At 38.2% G+C, this 19865-nt stretch overlaps 1 protein-coding gene across 1 annotated transcript in view; it reads right to left on the bottom strand.

Annotated features, from left to right (window-relative positions):
- Positions 1-19865, bottom strand: part of LOC309479643 (uncharacterized protein) — a 43257-nt gene that overhangs the window by 3448 nt on the left and 19944 nt on the right. The window lies entirely within an intron of this gene.

The following is a 19865-nucleotide window of genomic DNA, read 5'->3' as shown; positions in this document are numbered from 1 at the left end:
TAAACTCTGCTAGCAGGAGGACTACAAAACACAAATCCTACAGGAGTTTTTTTAACAAACCAATGTTTTTTTCCAGGGCCACCCAGTGCTTGACAAGATCATTAGCAGAGTCACATTAAAAAATCTTTAATGCAGTTTTTACTTTGCTACAAAGTCTTTTAAACCTTCTAGTCTACTGGAAAACAGTAGAAAAGATGCAACTGCAAACAAGCCACATAAAGGGCTCATTGAGTGGGTATAGCATTAGTTTAGTATTTTAGATGCAACAGAATACAGTAATGTTTTGCAATAATAATAATAAAATAAACAAACGTAGCCCTGGGTAAGATCTCTACGTTTAGACTTGGATGTGAAAGGTTTTTCATCACATGACACATGTTTCCCTAAAAAAAAAATGTATCCTTGGTTTTATTAGTGAAATATTCTCAATAATTTCAAATAAAACACTGAAACACAATTTTCTTAATAAAATATACACAATATTTTTAATTATCATCTTAATTTTTTTAATAAAATTTACAAGACCCATGATTACATTTTTTACAGTGTATAAATGACCTCAAGTGGAACAAGATGGAATAGACATGTCCATATTTGTTGGAGCCATGCACAGACACATGGGGGGCAGGTGCTCAAGTCTGCATCTTGTAATTACACATTGTTGATCATATTTTCATTAATTATACTGTTTAACACTATACGCTATGGCTGTTCTACCAGTTAAATTAGATCCATCTTACTACTTATCAAAATGCATTTACACAGCAATTACAATTAAATTATGTTATGAGATTAATGTTCTAAATATAACATTTTGAATATAGAAATATGAAATTTTGACCTCATGGGAGAGTTATATGCACACTTCAGAATCTCACAGGAAGTAGTAGATCATCCGGGAACTGTGAATTCGGTCATACAACTTTTGTCACACAGGGCCCTAACAAGTGTTTTTTGCTAGTTTCAGCCTGACGCAGATATCATTTTCACGTTCTGCGCCACGTTGTTTAAATAGCAAATGCATTTGTGCGCCCATGGGCTGCTGGTCTGAAAAATGAGGTGTGTTCTGGTGCATTGTTGGCGCGTTGCTGTGTTGAGGCAACTGAAATCGATCAGTTTTTATAGATGCAAATAGATGCAATCTTTTTTTTGTTATTTAAAGAGCACGTTAGTAATGTGCACCTATACGCGGGTCCAACAAGCGCGTACACTCTGCTTATTACACACACAGGGATGCACAGCAGCACACAAACATGCCAAATAAATAATTAAATAAATAAATAAATAACCTCGCGCACAAGCAGATCCGTTTGCGCTCAGGAGATCAGTCTTTTCTTTGCAAATTTCGTCATGTACTGTAAATAGCGAATCCACCATGGCGCGAGCGCAACTGGCTTTTAAAGGGAATGGGAAATTACACTCCATTAAGAGAATAGGGACAACCCTTTTAGACCATGCGCTGGGCGCGCCGACCATTTTTCCCGTCGTTAAACTAGCAAAAGTGGATTCGGACACGCCCTCATTGAACTTGCGCCGTGTGCTTTAGACCATGCACTTAGATCATTAAATAGGGCCCGTACTGTTTTTCGCCTACTATATAGTAGGTAAGTTTGCGATTTTGGATGCAGTCCAAGTGTACACTGACTTTATGAATGAGTCATTGAATCATTGACTCATCATAATTCAAAAACAGTGAATAATTCAGTAACAAAACACTGTTGTGTGTTGCTGGGAGATGCAACTTTTCTGCTTTGTTTTGAACTACTTTTGTTGATCAAATGGAGCAAAAACAGTCAATACTGACCATGTTGTGTCTAAAAATTGTCAATTTATTATCAACTTATTGTTTGTTGAAATGTTGTATAAAATTAATATAACATTTTGCTGTTGTGCTGATATTCGATAAAAGAGCACTCTTGCTCTAGTGATATTGCTTAACTATATTATGTTATAAACAAAGTTTTTGCAATGAATTGTTGTTATTTCATCAAAGTAAAAATACCCAAGGAACATTACTCTGGGAAATAGACTCCCAAAATAACCATACAACATCCCAGCAGGCTTCATAACAAGATGAGTTTCGACACCGCCTGCCTTTGAATGTTCTGAGATGTTCTGCACCATCATTTCCAAATGTTGAGTTTAAAGGGAAGGGAAACATCTGTTTCTTTAATGTTTGTCTGTGAACAGATTGCAAACTCTTCAAAGAAGCAACGTAACATGCAGTGTCTTCTGTCAGATTAATCTAATGCACACTTGTTTGCTTTCTCTCTGCACTTGACAGCAACATCAAGCTAGTGAATGTTTTCTGACTGCAGCATAACCAAGATGAAATGGCAGCTCAATTTTTCACCCCTGCATGTTACTTGTGACAAGTGCCACGGTTTGTATCTGAACTGCCTTGTGACACTGTAAATTCCAACAGACCTACACTACATTAGGAACAGGTCTTTAGTGTCATTACAGACATTGTCTTTAAAGTAGGCTAGATTGTGGTGATTTCGAACTGTGAAATGACATAAATCTGGAAAATGTGAGAAAGGTTTGCCCGATGCGAAGACATTGCCAAGCAACGGTTCTGATGCAGCTTTGTTTGGAACTATTTCCATTGGCAAAAACACAATATTGTCTAAAAAGTAACTCATAATATTAACTTCTTGTTTTTTTGTATACAATATATAATTATATAACATTTGTAATTGTGCTGATTTTCAAAAAACAAACAAAAAAAACGACAGCACGCTTGCTTTTGTGATATTGCTTAGTAAAACCATATAGAAATATAAGACAACAACTCATACTGAGCCCCTGCCCCTTTGATCGCTTATAGGAAAGTGCCCTTTCGGTCATATTGCGGTTCCCCTGGTAACCCGGTTTCAACCAAGGCGGACCGGGAGTGTGTGTTAGAAATCAGGAATGGTGAGAGAACATTGTGCTTGGTATGTTTATCATCTTCAAACTTGGGTCTTTAGAGTTTAAATACCATCTGGCTTGCGTGCTTTCCATAATGGTTAAGCATTAGGTCAGTAGACGGTCTTTTGTGGATGTTTGAAAGCATTCGACCACATGAGCGTTTAACACTATGAAAGCAATCCGGTCGAGTTCATTTTCCACTACCTCTGGAAGCAGTTGAAAGTGGACAAGCTCAAAGCATTTTAGCCCTGTTTACACCTGGTATTAAGATGCGTTTTGGTCAATCAGATCACAAGTGGACGACGCTAAATACAGGTGTATTCAGACGGGGTCTAAACATTTTTTAGCTTGTCCACTTTTGACTACTTCCAGTATAGTCGAAACACATTCGACCGGATTGCTTTCGTAAAAACGCTCATGTGGTTGAATGCATTCAAAAGACCGTCTACTGACCTAATGCTTAAACATAATGGGAAGCGCGATAGCCAGACGGGACTTAAACTTTGTCAGCTGGAGACTCAAGTTTGGTTTGTGCTTGGTCGTCTTCAATGTTCTTTCACCATTCCTGATTTCTGATAGCCTGGAAATCCAGACCTAAATCTAAAAGATTAATGGTCTGGTGTCGATCAATGAAAATCGGCCAGCTCGAGGGGCGGCACCAAGCATGCATTTGAAAATCTCACAGCACGCAATTGGATAACACTACGACCAATCACAACAATAAACCCCATACACTTAGCTACCAGGGGAGCTAACTGGTAGATTATACTCTTCCGGTCGGCAAAACAGCAAAAACACCCTACTTGCAAAGGAACGATTCGAGCGCCGTCTTCTGTTCCTCTTTTGGGAAAAAGCCAAGTCTAACTCATTCATTGTAGCGGCCAAAGCCGTTTCAAACCACTGCTATTTATCCATAGGCATCTTGCAATGTTTACTGATGACTTCGACGTCACACGCTGTCGTCATCTGTTTAGCTCGCCTCTGGCCCGCCTATATCAGATAACCCGATGTGATTGGAGCAGCTCAGATCGAGGGGCATATTTAATGAGCTCCATGGCTTGACACCAGAGTAACTCGCTGAGCAAATTCAACTTGTGCTCTCGCGAGAACTCTGGTTTACCAGGGTAGATTTCTGACACACACTCACTGGGTTAGGTGTGGTCTTGTTACTATCAGAGCAGAAAAAAAGCTGCTGCTCTCCGTGTGATTTTCTGTCCTCTTCGTAAACGTAAATGTAAATTTTGCAAGCTTATTTTGTCTATTAGATTGAAAGATCTGAAAAAAAACATAGATTTACCCACCCATAGAACATCCCCTCGAAGATATCAGGACAGAAGTGGTTGAAAGTGGACAAAAGAGATTAAAACACCAGGCGTAAACGGGAACATCTCCCTCGTCTACTTGTAATCCTATCGACCAAAAATGCATCTTAATACCAGGTGTAAACAGGGCATTAGAGAAGTGTATAGCACAATTTGAGGTACTATTCATGTCCATAGGATGGCATGTGACAAGTTTGCTTTAGCAAGCACCCCTGATCATTTACTAGCTAATGACACTTTAGTAATCTCTGTGCAGTACATACTGTAGTAAGGCTTAGAATTGTGACATTTACTGCCCTTGCACTCCTCTGTAGAAGTGGAGAAATGTGTCTTAACCCTGGCAGGAAGAATGAATCACGCAGACTGAATGCACAAGGTGTGACATGAACCGGGGAAGCTGAATGTATTTGCATGCAGAATCACATCCATCAAGGGGGCCACATTGGTGTGCTCCCTTTCATTCCGTCCCAGTCGCCTGGGTAATGGACAATAATTGTGTTGTGCCTTTTGTCACAATGCCATAAAGCTGTGTGGCCAGTCAGGCAGAGCCTTACTGAGGTCCTATCAGCACAGGAAACCTGACAGCTGGGGAAGCAATGTTGAAGTCAAACTCAGTGGTAGAAAATGCTAATGTAACCTGAGCCTTCTGTTTCATTGTCTTCCGCATTTCATTTCTATTGTTTTACATAAAAACTACTGCAAACCCTTGAGCAATTTAAACATCAGTCATGTTCATTTAACCTTCTCCGATGAGGCAGTTCGCATTAATTACAATACATTGAATGTGGATCCACACACTGTCAAAGCATTATTTCCCTAATTGCCCCTCTCATGCTTAGCTCACCTGTGGGTATTCACTCGGAATGCCATCCTGACCTTTTTTCTCAGACGCCCAGTGACGTCCACGGCGGTAGTCTTTCTAATATAAAGTCGTGTGCTCTGCCGCTGAAGAGAGCTGTCATTGTACCCAGCCACTGTTGCATGAAATAGAACTTGTAGAGCAAAGAGAGCAGCGAAATTCGAGTGCAGTCAGAATGGCCCTGCGGAGGTTCAAAATAGTTGGGTAGTAGATCAGTCTAACTTTACAGAATGAGTGGGATAACAACTCTGAAAGCTATCATTATTCCCCAAAGTATATCATGAGCCAGAAAGCATGTTCAGAATGAGGAATAAAACAACTCGTGGGATGCTGGGTTTCAAAATGTATTTCATACCATTTTTACAATAGACTGCCAACTAGCAATAGCTGACAGCTGCACTTTCATGGGATAAGAAGCCTATATGAGCACTGCTGGTGATTCAACTAGTAGCATAATGTGAGTTATAAATGAATCATCATTTTGAGTCTGTGTTGTCAATTAATCGGTTTAATCAGTTCACAAAATAATGCAAAAAATATTTGGGTTCTAAATGACTATGCTGCCATGGCCTAAGAATAAAAATAATGAATTAAATAAATAACTGCACTAAAAAAAAACAAAAAAAAAAACATGTCTAAACCAGTGAATTCAACAGGCTTTTCTGCTGAATAAGCATGATCAGGCTAAAATCAGTTCTGATCCAATAAATACATACTGTATATTGACAATCACCATAATAACACGTGGAGTAAAGAGAAAGCCATATGAAGAATCAAAGTCCATCACAATTCATCAGGTTTTTACTGTAGCATTGTTTACAGTATTTTACTGTTACAGTTACAATATTTTTTTTTTACAGTGAGGGACACACTAAATAAATACAGTAAATAAATAATATATATGAACAATATCCCTCAAGTAGGAATGCTGTATGGTTCTATATCAGTACGGCTATGATGATATAGAGCCATATTGCATGACTACAACAGTAGTATTTGTAAAATTACAGTGGGTTTGCTCCTCCACCATTGATGCTGCCAGTATAGATCCGGCAGAAACAAGCGGGTTGATATGAATTGTGAAACGGTTTCCATGTGATATTAGTAGAATATCGCAGGGCAAGAAAAGGCTCTCAGCCAATCAGATTCGAGAACCAGAACTTATTTCTGAAACATTTTAGAACATGTTACATTTGCAAAATTGAGTTGGATCACTTTCAAAAGTATTTTGGAGCTTAACAGATAATTACTGAATTAACAGTTTTCTTCCTGCAACTTCATCTTCTCAAGACATTATATTATTAACAGCATTGCAACAGATAGTATAATGGCTTTCGTGTGGAAGATTGGAATTAAATTGTCGTTTACATTCCAGAGCCACATCTGCATACAATTGTTCAATTTCAAATTTTGTGTAATTCCTTCAGACTTCAAGTCTTACGCATGAGGAAAATTGAAAATGAACAATCCATTAAATGTATGTGTCTGCAGTAATTGGTGGAGTAGAGGAGGGTGAGGGGTGCGAGTTAGGGTTGGATCGCGGGACATGCGCAGCTAATTTGCTGCCTTTGAACGCAAGCACTTATCTTGCTTCTTTTTGTTAGACGATAAGATTTTGAAATAGGCTTGCTATGCAGAACAGATAATCTTCTCTTTATTCTTTATTCTTCTGTATATAAGACATATGCTTATATGGTACATACAGTATGGTTAGTTCTAGCTCCTTAATAATAAGCTAAGCATTTAATAAGCAGTGCGTGCATTGTCTTACCATACCTTTTAAAGGACTACAACTGAATACAAGCATAAAGGATGCAATGCGACACAGAACTTTTTTTTTTTTTTAAATGCAGGATTTAACAACAGTGCTGACAAAGTGGTCAAGGCTTTGCTGCTTTACAGTCACCATGAAATCAATTTTCAATAAAAAAAATAATAATTGTGGAATGCAGTATTATTATAAATGATTTATGTGCACATCATTTAAAAAAAACAAAAAACATGCCCTCTTAATCTTAAATCAAAATAACTTTATCTCCGAATCATCTCTTCTCTTCTCTGACGTGTTTAGTGGCGTGAGGGCGGAGCAACCTGTCACTCACATGAGATCACAGCAATAGCAAATCACAACCATCCAATCAAATCCTAATGGACAAAATCAAGTCTCATTCTACATCTTTTCTTGTTCGAGAAGCTTTTCAGATATACATCACAATAAGGAAGAAAAGACTATGGCAACTTCTGTTTCATGCCAATTTGAACTCTTTCCCACCATTGACCGCAATCCGTGTTTTCACTGTTATACGGTAGGGGGCGCTATGACACATCTTCTGAAAGAGTACAGGTGACTGAAAGTTAAATAGACAGGTAGCCGCTGCTGGTAGATATCCTAACTACACCATTGTGCTGACAAAAAGCCTGTTTCTCTGCCGATGGCCAATTAAGAAGATCTAGTCTGATAAAATTAAATAATATTATAATACACTAGGCGCGTTTCCATTACAGATTTGCGCAAAACTTTTGCATTTTTTTCTAAATGTCGACAAAAAACTATTGCGAAATGACGGCGTTTCCATTAACTGATGTTATGCAACTAAAACTGATTTTTTTTCCTCTCGCGACGCAACGGACATTGGTAGGTTTATGTACTATATCCCAGCCACTGCACTGGCCACTATTATTAATCGAAGGAGATGTATGTGTGTTTCCAAGCATTAATGATAAGGAACGACCCTTATTATACTTGTGAGCGGCACATATGAGGTGTTTCTGGGTGTGTCTCCCTCAAATCTGCTCCGAGGTCTTGATTGTGGCATTCATTTGAGGTTTAGAATCCATTATTCCTGTAATTCTTTTGTCTTTTATGAATTTAATAAAGAATTCTATCTCGTACTCTGTCCAAACACACCACGTCATCGACGTCAGGTGACCTGTAAATGCGCAATTGCGAAATATGAATTTTTGCGAATTGCCTGAAAAACCACCTCATGCGAACGTAACAACTTTTTTTGAGATAAATGGGAGTTTTTGCGAAATTGACGTGTTTCCATTGGCCGTATTTTCAATTCGCAATTTCAATTTGCACAATTTGAAGGGTAATGGAAACGCGGCTAATGATTCTTGTCAGAGCCATGTGGGCAGCGCTCCAACATGTAGTGCAGTCGCACATTGTTCAAATCATGGCTTGTAGACCCTTCTAGTCTCTCTCCCACTTTGCTTTCTGTCCATTTTCCACTATCTAATAAAAGCGATTCTCTCCCAGGCATGTGTATTGCAGGTTGAGAGATACAGGTTCATGATAGTTTATAGAAAGATTTCGATTTTTGTAGTTGCAAAATAAGCCACATGGCATTTGGCTAAAAAAATAAATAAAAATAATGCTTCTGGAAATGAGTGCTCACTAGTAAAGATGGCAGGATACATTTTGTGCACTTCCAGGGCTGCATGTATCAACAGACAACTGCCTTTGAGATGAATTGGAAATCTAAGTTTTTCTCCAGGTGTTATAGACTTCCTTGGCGCAGAGCAGTCTGAAAGTTTGGAAAAGAGAGTAGAGAAGATGTGATTTAACCAGACACAAGAAGCTGCTGACTTAGTCTTTGATCAGTCCCACTGCAGTCTTTACTCCTCTGTGAGCTTGCTTCACTTTTTATTCTGAAGTCGATCTCAAGTGAAAGCAAAAATCGCTGCCCCAGTCTTGCCTTCTCCAATGCCTTGTCCAACTTTATTGGCTGACTTTTTGGTTAAACGGAAAATCCAAGGCAAAGATCCGAAGGGATTTTCAATGCAGCATCTTGACTGTATTTTATGTGTGCCCAAGAAATCAGATTTAAAGAGAACTAAATGTTACTGCGCCCACAAATCCCCCATTAACAAACAGATAACAGACATTTAGAATTTACACTTCAGCTCATTCTGTTTTCTGTGCCATTCAGAATTGAATTGAGAAGCTTGAGGCTTTAAAAATCCAATTGAATGCCTGAATTGGAACTGAGGTAGCATTCAGGATGCAGAACTATTATACTGCGATTTCAAGGAAGCAAAATAAAAATTCAATTGAATGATCTTTTAGGAAACATATGTAAAATATTTTGTTATTAATAATACAGTTTTTAAATTCGGAATTGTGCCCAACTCTGCCTAACACACGCCTGACTTTATTACAGTGATACTGTGAATCTCCCCTTGACACATTGACCTAAATCAGAAAGGCTTTTCACCTTCTAATCTGATGGGAGTGGTTTTCCAATAAATAAACCCACAACACTGAGGGAGGGATCCTGGAAAGAAATGAAAGAGCATCATCTTTTGTTTCCCTGCCAATTGCATTTCTTGATTAAAAATAATGGTATATCGCCTACTGCAGTATTTCAGTTAACTCTCTTTTGACAACCTCCATCTATCTGGCCTTTCTCTCTCCGTGTGTGCGCAGAAATATATATATATTTCATCATTTTAGCATATATGTTATTATCTTACCGATGCTTCTGGCAGGTCAGAAAGCGTTGTGTGAATCTACAATGAATATTATGCAATTCACATATACAGCAATATTTAAGCTGGTTGTCATCAGGCTGTGTTTCACACTAACTTTTCAAACGTCATTTGCATTTAATTGTGTACAATTAAACTTCAGTATGTAAGCATGATATGTTGGATAAACCCAACAAGCTTTAATTCATTAGATATTGTACACTGAAAAAAACAATAAGTAACATTTACTCATTTTTTTCTTTGGCAAGTTTTTGCACGAATATTTTTTAAGTAAATTTCACATATGGAATTAAGTAAACTCTACTTAACTAAGTTAAGTGAAAGTAACAAAGAAAATAAGTAATTTTAACTTGGCTAGTAAAAGGTTGAGTAATATTAATTAGTTGAAGTCTCCTTTGCAATACATTTCACTTAAAACAATACAATATTGAATTAAGTATATGCTTTACTTAAAAATACCTTAGTAATTAATACAATAGATATTGTGTAAGACAGTATATCTACATATCAAAGGTTAAGCATTATGTGAACGCAGAGACCTCAATACTTGGTAGACAATACACAATGACGGTAACATTTGATGGCTCGTTTTTGTGTTTGAATGTGTAATTTTGAGTAGAAAATGAACTCCAAATGTCACAAAATGGCACTTTACTAATCCTAACAACAAAAGCAATGATGAAACAGTGTAAATACAGTTTGAAAACAGTGAAAATCAACCTCATTAATTATTCAAGGCCCAGTGCATGATGGGAACACCAGTAACAGAAAAGTTGAGTAATTTTACTTAATTTTATAACGTTGATATTTACGCTTTCATTTCTACACACTTGAATTGAGGACTAATATAGAATTTACTTAATTTTTTTTTTAACTCTTGCCTGAACTAACTTTTTCATGTAAATTACATAGTTTTTTTCTGTAGTATTTACTTTACCACAAAATCATTTTTATCAGTGTATGTGGTATTAGTACTGATATAAAATAAATAAATAAATAAAGTACGTAGATGACAATGAAAGATAAACAGGCCATTAAAAAACGATTAAATTTAAAATATCCTGCAATGTTCAGTCAGCTGCATTCTGGTTTATGACTTTGTATGTCTTGTAATCAGTGTGTTTAGAGGAAAACAAACTTCTGCAGCTCTCACAACATGATATAAGACAACATAAAAATAGTGTCATTTTCTTTGAGAAATGGCTCTGCTGGAACCTCAGGCAAATTACTGATTAGAATTTATTTGTGCCAGTTCATTGACAATGAATCATTGGGAAATGATCTGAACAGCCGCTTTGGAGCACATGGCTTTGTTTTACCATGGCAGCTTACAGCAAGAATGTCAAAGACTAAGACATTGAGATTTATAGTCCAAGCTGAATGCAAGCAAGCAGAGGGCAAACAATGTTCTACACACCCAGAGACTGCGTTAATGAAGAAGTTATAAGAACCAAAAACAAGTAACTGCATGGACAAAGGTTATTGAGGGTGACTAAAAGTCACAGATGATACATACACTTTGTGACAGCATCTATCCCTCTTACTTGTCAAACCCGGCCCTCCAGACACCTGTCATAATCAGTTCTAATCAAGGATTTTTCATTAAAAATGGTTTTCCTTGGAAATATGTCACATTTACAGGCATAAATTGAGATGCAAACAGTTTGATGTTGAGTTTAAGATCTTAAAGGGACTATAGAGGGTATGCGCGTGACGTCACCGTCGGCCTGAGTGTCTGGTTACGCCCACTGAGTGGCAAGAAGACTGAGCGGCAGCATTTGTTTTCAGCGTGAATGCTGCGAAAAACACACAAAACACATCTAAAACAGGAAAGAGCTTTGAGATTGACTGTCCAAATAGATTTGACATGAAATCTGAGGTATGTTTTTTACAGACTGCCGAAAGCTACAGAAAAGAGAAGCAAATGGATCGCTGCAATTCACAGTAACAACTGGACAACTGGATTTGCTTTTATCATTTTTTTTTTTTTTTGTCAATATGTTGAATTTTGGGTTAAAATAATTCCCTATATATTGTATTGTTATATATTGTATTGACAACTCATCAATTTAATATTTACCCTCATATATTCTGTATAATTGGATGTTTTTAAATATACACTGACAAAAACTATACAAGTTTTATGGCTGGATTCACGTAAAACGTTTTGCTTTATGTATTTCCCTGGCATCGAAATCAGGCACATATAAATGTCAGGAAACATGATTTCTGGCTGCATGTCAATATCCATTGATCACTGGATGTTTGGAAAGTTGTAAGGAACACTATCGAGTTCAACCTTTAGTTTAAACTGATAATCGTTTGTTTTACTCACGTTCTCGCAGTTTCCCCTATTAATCAGATCTTTTGCCACTCAGTCCAGCTGAGGAGATGTGTTTCGGCGGGAAATATCAGTGTATAGCCTTTATATGTATAATTCAGAAACCCTTGTTATTAGTGACACCGGTGGTCTTTATGTGAACTGCAGCCAGCAATATTCTGCCCCTACAATGATAAGTGAGCCTAACTCTGCAGATAGGATTCTGGCTAACTGGTTCCTCCAACAAAGACTAAGATGCCAGTTTGATTTCGATTAAGTTTGATTTACTAGAAGGAACAAAAGACACAAATAATGATGATCTCTGTGAACCGATGTATCACGCAGATTCACTGAGATTGCCCCCCACTGGCGAAACATTTAACAAGTGTCTATCAGATTTTAACCAGATCTCTGATCAGTTTTGTACATTTGCACACGTTTTAATGACACATTAGTATAATTAAAAGGAATACTAATAGTTAATAGTCTCTTATTGGCCTGTTTAGCGCAGCCATCCATGGAACAAAGAAAACAAGCTCTGAAAATTGATAAAAGAACACGTTATACAGACACTTGATATTTAATCTTATTAGATGATTAGTTAAGTGCATTTGATAGATTTTACTTTCAATAAAACATTTGCAATGTGTTTGTAAAAGGTGTTCTGTTGAATTTTTTTCTGATGCAACACTAGCTACGGCAACTCTAAAAGGACTTATTTAGTTAAGACTGCAATTTCACAATGGTCACTAGGTGTCACTGTGAAATTGTTTTAATGGGGTCGGCACAACCAACTTATTGCTCAAGCTCGTGCTCGTGCTCACCTATGGTACAGGAGACTGGAAATGATATAATGCTCCGATATACTATTACTACTGAGAGCGACATTTAGATGAATGTGTAAATATATGCTGCACGCTTTCCTCTCAATAACAAAATAACAGACAGTGGTGAGAAAGCAGCAGTTAAGAAAGCATCTGATCATAGAGTTATGGATATGTTTGAACCCGATCTGCTATTCACCGGAATGTAGACAGATGAGGTCATTAAAATTACACTGTTGTGATAGTTTTATTATAAAGTATATGTTTTAAAAGTATATAGATTACAGTACAGCTCTTTCAGAATTATTCATAATATTACAAGCATTCATTTCATGTGTCATTGAACAGAAGAGAGGCTCTGGGAGCGTTTGTAAACATCACATCATTTTGATTTTCGCGGTGAAACCGCCCCGAGTCCTTCACATAAAAAATCAGTCTACAGGCTTCAATAGACAACCTTGGAGGTCGGGTATGGTCTCGTTTTTAAGTTTTATTACAAGCTGTTCACACACTGGCAATAGAAAAACCATTAATACATGAACAATCTTGCATATAGCCCCTTTAAGATTAACAGTTTTTGTTTACCACTTTCTTCACCTGTTTTTTGTTAATTTATTTTGTATTAATAATTTTAATATAATTTTATAATTTAAGTTCATTCATTCATTCATAGTATTATTGTACAAAAGAAAAGAAAAAGTGAGCTCATTCTGAAAGTCTCTGCATGTCTGCTTTTATAGTTGACCAAAGTGATGCTTTTTTCTTCTTTTTCTTTTTGATGCCTTGTGTGGTATGTAGACTGCATTGTGTGCGATTGTTATAATGTCTGAAATAAAATCAATATTAAAGTAGGCCTGTGTGATATACTGTATAATAAGCTTGTACAACTCTAGACAAGCCAAGAAATAATAGACACATTCATTAATCACAAGACTGAGCTAATTGATTTTGTTGCGATTTAGAATGACAATCCCATTTCCCAGGGGCATAAATATTTGAACAATGAACTTCATTCGGTTCCTGTTCCTGTATATTCCTGCAGCTGAATATACAGTGCACATGCAGACATTTGAGGCCATAGACCATAGCTTCATTACATATATTTAAATTAATCTTCACAAAAACAATGAAAGTAATGCATCAATCCCCAAGTGATTGCTTTTATGATCATAAACTGTTAAAAATATATTATAAATGTCAGCTTCATTCTATTTTTGAAAATTTGATTTTAATGTCCTTACACGTTACATGTATTTACTATAGTAATAACTATAAATGCAACTAACCCTGAAGCAAACCCTCACCCTAACCCTATGTAACATGTAGCTAATCAATATTACTCACACTTAAGTTTATAATTACACTGTAACAGGGACACTTTAAAATGGTCCAACCAAATTGCCTTCTATTGGAATGAATTGCTTTGTTGATGATAATCATGGTATAACCATTTGATTTAGATCTCTTATTGCTGACATTTACTCTATTCAAAAGAGTTATGACAACATGTTTTATACAATTATATGTAATCTATGGAAAACTTGTTCACTTAAGGAAAGCACATTGAATCTCATTATTACACAACAAATACAAGAGGTAGAGTCAATGTCATTCAGTGTTTTCATGCAACTGAAAATGCTCATGTTTAACCACCAGTTTCCATCGCTGCATATCTCCCAGACTTCCTTTATTTTATCTGAGTTTGAAGAAATCTAGCCAAGGGCATTCTCTACTCCAGGAGATCTAGAATCAGAAAACGAGCTCTGGCATCAAAAGACTCCTTTGAATTTTTATTTGATGACATTCTGCCATGTAAAGCAAGAGCAGTTTCCCTCCACTCGTTACACACTTGTTGTATTGCTCATTAATACACTGTGCCGATAAGCAGACTGAATGCTGTGCCAAAAGCATAATTAATAAATGAGTATAATTCATGCGGGTGAGCCAGTTTAACCTTCATCCTGCAGAGCCGAAGTGTGTGTAAAAACAGGATGAGGAAATGGAAATGTCCTCTTCATGTGGTGACGAACTGCAACATGACTGGAAATGAAGTGGAAGTCGTGTGCCTTTCTTTCACTCAGGCACACGAGTGACCCAAGAGTGTTCCTTTCTTTCCCTCAGACACACGTGTGACCCAACAGTATTCCTTTCTTTCCCTCAGACAAACGAGTGAACCAACAGTATTCCTTTCTTTCCCTCAGACACGAGTGACCCAACAGTATTCCTTTCTTTCACTCAGACACACGAGTGACCCAACAGTATTCCTTTCTTTCCCTCAGACACACGAGTGACCCAACAGTATTCCTTTCTTTCCCTCAGACACACGAGTGACCCAACAGTATTCCTTTCTTTCCCTCAGACACACGAGTGACCCAACAGTATTCCTTTCTTTCACTCAGACACACGAGTGACCCAACAGTATTCCTTTCTTTCACTCAGACACACGAGTGACCCAACAGTATTCCTTTCTTTCCCTCAGACACACGAGTGACCCAACAGTATTCCTTTCTTTCCCTCAGACACACGAGTGACCCAACAGTATTCCTTTCTTTCACTCAGACACACGAGTGACCCAAAAGTATTCCTTTCTTTCCCTCAGACACATGAGTGACCCAACAGTATTCCTTTCTTTCCCTCAGACACACGAGTGACCCAACAGTATTCCTTTCTTTCCCTCAGACAAACGAGTGAACCAACAGTATTCCTTTCTTTCCCTCAGACACGAGTGACCCAACAGTATTCCTTTCTTTCCCTCAGACACACGAGTGACCCAACAGTATTCCTTTCTTTCCCTCAGACACACGAGTGACCCAACAGTATTCCTTTCTTTCCCTCAGACAAACGAGTGAACCAACAGTATTCCTTTCTTTCCCTCAGACACACGAGTGACCCAACAGTATTCCTTTCTTTCCCTCAGACACACGAGTGACCCAACAGTATTCTTTTCTTTCCCTCAGACAAACGAGTGAACCAACAGTATTCCTTTCTTTCCCTCAGACACACGAGTGACCCAACAGTGTTCCTTTCTTTCACTCAGACACACGAGTGACCCAACAGTATTCCTTTCTTTCCCTAAGACACACGAGTGACCCAACAGTATTCCTTTCATTCCCTCAGACAAACAAGTGAACCAACAGTATTCCTTTCTTTCCCTCAGACACGAGTGACCCAACAGTGTTCCTTTCTTTCACTCAGACACACGAGTGACCCAACAGTATTCCTTTCTTTCCCTAAGACACACGAGTGACCCAACAGTATTCCTTTCTTTCCCTCAGACACACGAGTGACCCAACAGTATTCCTTTCTTTCCCTCGGACACGAGTGGCCCAACAGTATTCCTTTCTTTCCCTCAGACACACGAGTGGCCCAACAGTATTCCTTTCTTTCCCTCAGACACACGAGTGACCCAACAGTGTTCCTTTCTTTCACTCAGACACACGAGTGACCCAACAGTATTCCTTTCTTTCCCTAAGACACACGAGTGACCCAACAGTATTCCTTTCTTTCCCTCAGACACACGAGTGACCCAACAGTATTCCTTTCTTTCCCTCAGACACGAGTGGCCCAACAGTATTCCTTTCTTTCCCTCAGACACACGAGTGACCCAACAGTGTTCCTTTCTTTCACTCAGACACACGAGTGACCCAACAGTATTCCTTTCTTTCCCTCAGACACACGAGTGACCCAACAGTATTCCTTTCTTTCCCTCAGACAAACGAGTGAACCAACAGTATTCCTTTCTTTCCCTCAGACACGAGTGACCCAACAGTGTTCCTTTCTTTCCCTCAGACACACGAGTGACCCAACAGTGTTCCTTTCTTTCCCTCAGACACACGAGTGACCCAACAGTGTTCCTTTCTTTCACTCAGACACACGAGTGACCCAACAGTATTCCTTTCTTTCACTCAGACACACGAGTGACCCAACAGTATTCCTTTCTTTCCCTCAGACACACGAGTGACCCAACAGTATTCCTTTCTTTCCCTCAGACACGAGTGACCCAACAGTGTTCCTTTCTTTCACTCAGACACATGAGTGACCCAACAGTATTCCTTTATTTCCCTCAGACACACGAGTGACCCAACAGTGTTCCTTTCTTTCACTCAGACACACGAGTGACCCAACAGTATTCCTTTCTTTCACTCAGACACACGAGTGACCCAACAGTGTTCCTTTCTTTCCCTCAGACACACGCGTGACCCAACAGTATTCCTTTCTTTCACTCAGACACGAGTGACCCAACAGTATTCCTTTCTTTCACTCAGACACGAGTGACCCACATTTCTGCTCTGTTATCTGTGAATCCCTCTCAGTGGTCCTGAGGCGGATACATGTTTTTTTGTTGTTGTTTTTTTGCGTTGCTGCTGAGCTTGAGCTGATAAAGATGGTTTGGCCATTTGACTTGCAAATAGGATAGAGAAAACTTTGCTTCTGTTTGGAAGCTTCCATTCAAAATGCTCATGCAGAAGCGCATTTTCGAATGTATCCGAATGCATGCTTACCCCTCCGGTGCGATTGTCTCGCTTTTTTTCTTATCAGTGCAAAAGAGACTCAAATAACTCATATTACACATCATTCAAAACTGTTAAATGTCTTCTTTTATTTGTGTACACTCATAATAAAAACAAAATGTTGTGTTTTTCATAAAATAAAGAATATAAACATGATGTGCGGCGTTCTGCAGTCTCTCTCAATGTGAAGTTCATTCTGAAACGCGACAGAAAATGATCTGTAACTCAGCGAATGCTTGCTACACTGACATGAGACATATGTATTTACAAAGCTTGAAGTCTCTATTTTTAAATGATGTACATCATATTAAAAAATAAATATTCTCTGTTTAAGCAATCCGTATGAAAGCAATGAGATGTACAGTTTCTGCTCTGCTCATTAGCTCGAATGTGACCACACCCACGCGCAAGAGCAATTCACATGCAAATCGTCCACGTGAAGGAACGCAAACCTGTAAACGCCCTCATTACCTCAAAAACAATGAATCAGAGACTTCAGTAGTTTGACCATGTTTGTGCTGTGCTGTTTATGGGGCAGTCATGGCCTAGTGGTTAGGGAGTTGATCTGGTGACCCAAAGGTTGCTGGTTCGATTCCAGAACCGGTGGGAAATGACTGAGGTGCCCATGAGCAAGGCACCTAACCCCTAATCGCTCCCCGGGCGCCACACAAGGCTGCCCGCTGCTCTGGGTGTGTGTATCCACGTTTGCAGTGTGTGTGTTAACTACTCACTACTCTGCTCCTAATGTGTGTGCATTAACTTGGATGGGTTAAATGCAGAGGTCAAATTCCAAGTATGGGTTACCATACTTGGCCGTCATGTGTCACTTTCACTTTCACTTTCACTTACCTTGGATTTACCTCAGGAGAATTTGAAGATGAGAAAGATATATATATACCTCCTTCAGGGAACGAGGGGCACCATACGTAACCGAGACGTTACCGACATTCTTCAAAATATCTTCTTTTGTGTTCAGCAGAAGAGAGAAATTCATACATTTTATTTTATACCCCCCCCCCCCCCCCCCCTTGTTTTGTTTGCTGTTTTTTTCACACATATAATGCAACGGCATGTACATTTTAAGTATGCCTTTAATCTGAATATGACTCTACATTCAGTCATCAGCTTCATCAGCAAGTTTAGCTCAGGAATAAATTGACTGTGTGTTTGAGGAAATGGGCTGTTGGTTGGCAATATATAAATAAATGTAAATGATCACTTACAATGAAAACAAAGAACAACAACAAAGTAATCAGTCTAACCAACCAGTTCAGACTCAGCAGAATCCTCAGACCCTGTCCAAATATATTCACATGAGTAAATAGCCTTTGCATTTTCCACTGATACTGTAAAAATGAATTCACATTTAAAAAATCATTTGTACTTTTTAATAAGGTCTTTACTTTTGTATGACTGCATTAAAAATAATGACTAAACCCAACCTTTACTCATTGCATTATCAAAGCAAATCCCAATAGGATTCATAATGACTTTTTACTGTTGCAAAACCTTCCATATGTGGCCCTAATGGGCATGAAAATGGGTTTGAGTTAAGCTGAGACGGGCTGTATTTCTGTGGCTTGCAAACCTCCTTTTAAAATCGAACAGCACTGAGAGACCACATGTCAAGACTGAACAGAAAAACTTGCACTTACTCTAAACATGCAAATGTTTTAGGGCAGATGTTATTAACCTGAGACACACATGCTGAACATAAAAATCCATCGAAATGCAAACTACCAGTAATATTTACTCCTTTCTAAATGCTCCCTCTGAACTATGGCTGTAATTTGCATGATTTATTCATGCCATGGTGCATGCTGGGAAAATGAGTATAGTTTCCAGCACCAGGTGGCTGAGTGGATGTGCACAGTGATTAAAAAGAAAAATGAAAATGGCAATTCATGTTAAAAAGGTTTCTGACCCCTGGTCTAGAGTGTGTAAACATGGTCAAAGGTCCTCTTTTGGAGTGTAATGGTTATGCATTTCCCACAAGTGTTTTGCATTAATTTCTGCAGTTGCAAAAAAATAAAATAATAATAATAATAATGAAAAAAAAAAAAAAAAAGACTGTCTGTGGACTACTAATTTCAACCAACATGAAAATAACTTTACAATAATTCAATCACAATTTTTTTTTTTTTTACATAATTATTCTAAAAATAACTTTCAGTTATTTCAGAACTTGCTGTTCTTTCATTTTCAACAGAAAGTTTGATGGCCTGTATCCTTTAAGTGTAGAAGCACAACACAATCTCTGCCAGAAGATCATTCCACATTTACAACACCATCTGCCCCTAACCTGAGAGTCAGTTAATGTTTCTTTAGAAAACAAAGTGCTCAAGGGCTAGGCTTAACTGCCTGACACAGATGCCATAGAGTCCATAGAAGTCCGACAAAGGCAGTGAAGTAGAGGGAAAATGAAGTGCTTGTTTTGTAAATGCTTTGAAAAGGCATCCTTGAATGCACTTGTGCTGCATTTGAATAAAATATGCATCATTATCGGGCTAAAGCTGGGATGTGTTAACCATGACACACTTTCTTCCAGCTCATTAATGTACAGAAATCTTGTCAAATTCTGTATATTGTCACAATCCAGTCCGCCAAGGCAGTTACCACTGC

Source organism: Leuciscus leuciscus (assembly GCF_965113295.1).
Source record: "Leuciscus leuciscus genome assembly, chromosome: 17".
NCBI lineage: Eukaryota > Metazoa > Chordata > Actinopteri > Cypriniformes > Leuciscidae > Leuciscus > Leuciscus leuciscus.
Note: the sequence above shows the minus strand (reverse complement) of the source record. Positions and strands in the feature narration are given on the sequence as shown.